This window comes from Centroberyx affinis, unplaced genomic scaffold, assembly GCF_046629955.1.
Source record: "Centroberyx affinis isolate AG114_WGS23_722 - 3 ecotype Tasmania unplaced genomic scaffold, CSIRO-AGI_Caff_v1 ptg001088l_1, whole genome shotgun sequence".
Lineage (NCBI taxonomy): Eukaryota > Metazoa > Chordata > Actinopteri > Beryciformes > Berycidae > Centroberyx > Centroberyx affinis.
In genome coordinates, this window is record NW_027279633.1 from 640,374 (window position 1) to 642,723 (window position 2,350).

Genomic DNA, 2,350 nt, shown 5'->3' on the forward strand with positions numbered 1-2,350 from the left:
AGTTTTTGTTTTGAATCCCAATATCAGTCTTTTTCATGCAATGACTCAACATGCTCATATTCCGTGTTCAGACATTATTCGAAAGGGTTATTATCAATTTTCAGACAGCAATGCATTACTCTCTTTCCTCCAAGGCTTTACTCAAATGATGCTAAGGATGGCAAGTGGCACTTTGAGCCAGTACATTATTTAAGTCCTGGTATCCTGCTTGTCACAGAAGAAGGACAACATTAGCTCAGCATCTGCCGCATGCTTTAGGCCTGACAGAAGAAGTCAAGTGTGAATGACGCAGGCAGAAGAGTCACCTCAAGCTACCTGCTGGCAGGAGACAGAGAGAGACAGTCAGAATGTCAATTTCCTCAGTCAAGTTGCAGATTTGCTCGTTCATATGCTGTGTAATGGTGTGGTATTACACCGTGTTGTGTTTATACACTAGTATGCCAGAAAAACATTTCAATAATATTTTAGCACTTGGCAGCCAGCCTATTGCTGTAATTTGCTCTTCTAGCATGAGGTGGCAGCTGAGCACCAAAAATAATCTGCCAGTAAAAGACCCATCTGATATGAACTATGCAGCATTCAACCTGCACTATTTTTTGTAATTCTGATGGAGATTGCATGACTACAGATTAATATGATGAAAAGGTATTGCGTGAATTCCCCATTAAGCACGGTCTGATGTGAAGGCTGCTGTAATAAGTCTCACTTCAGTGGGCAAAGTCAATCAGTGTTTCCAGCACCAGTTTGGGGGACTCAAAGGTCACGAGTCCCCAAAATATTGATGAAAAATTGGTATTCACACTCTGGTTATGCTTTATAAGCACTTAAATCCATGCAATCTAAGGTAGGCTGATTAAAGTGCTGTAATCTGATAGGTAGAAGCCTTACAAAACAGGGTCAATTCTATCGCTCAAAATCAGTTTTTGGCTCACCAGCTAAATTTGAAAATGTGGATCCCCAGAGGAAAAGGGAAAAGCACTGCAGTAGATGATACATGGCTTCTCCTGGCCACCTTCCTACATCGAGGACAATCATGCACCCACAAACCTGGCTTTATCTTGCGAATTCACACTCATTTAATTTCCCTGAAGGCAGAGCTTCTTCTCATTATCTGGTCACATGATTACAAAAATACTCATCATTAAATATCCAAGGAAGAAGTGTGCAACTTGGCGGCATACTAGCCACAATCTCATCCTAATTTTCTCCCTGGTTGCTAATTTTCTTCCCTGAATTAGTCGGAATAGATTCAAAGATAATTGACCTTATTGCATAAATGTGGAGGAAGCTGGTAGCGTGGGTGTAGCAGATAGGTGAAATAACAATACAAGACAGCTTGGCCCCATTGCCTTTAATAGTAAAGTGCTCAGCCTAGAAGTACATTCTTGTTCACTAACATGCAATACTAAAAACAACCAAATGTCTGGCCTACCAATAGCAATGGATGAAGAAATGGCAACAATTTTCTCATAGAAAAAAAAAAACATTTCAGTGGGAATTCAAGTATACACACAGAACTTCAAGTAACGCACACACTTTTATAAACACAAAAATACAATTTCAAGTAGCATACTCAGAATAAAACATTGTTGTGGCACATTCTTTGACGTGAGTTAGCAGTTGGGAGGAGAGAGCGACTAGTGGTTTCTAGGTGCTTCATGGGACAGTAACGTACATTCTACAGGTTTTCAATAAAAGTAATCCAACAGGACACTGAAGTCCCGTATCGTGTCTATTCACATAATTGATAAAGCATCTAAGGTTTAAAAACTGTTAAGAGCTGTGCACATGGATACACCTTTATCATAAAGGTAGCTTCAAACCTTAGTAATCTGGACTTGCTTCTCAGATCACTGACACAGGATTTATATACAGAATCTGTTATGAAATACATAACCACGTTGCACTGAACTGTTTGGAACTCAGATCTCTAGTCATTCCAGTGGGACAGTGGCTCTAATACTCAAGCAATTGTTCACAATGGAAAATTAATCTCTATATGCATAGATGAGGGTTGGACAGATAGGGTTTCTGATGGACTATACCTATGGCGCAGTAGTCGGTGGGTCCCACTTTTCCAGGACGGCAAAACATGAAGCTCTGTTGCTCATAAAACAGAGAAAAGAATGAAGCAAATACACATATCTAAGACAAAAAACTGCTCATCTCATCGCCGGACCTGCCCAGCACCACAGATCCCCCAATAGGATGATACACGACTCCACGCCTCCCCAGCCCAATCCCAGAATCCTTTGCTGTGAGGAGAGAGCCATTCCGCGTCGTTTAGGCCAGCAGCTGTGTCTTGGCTCTCCGTGTGTGTGTTGGGGGTGGGGGGTGGGGGGGGTCAGTC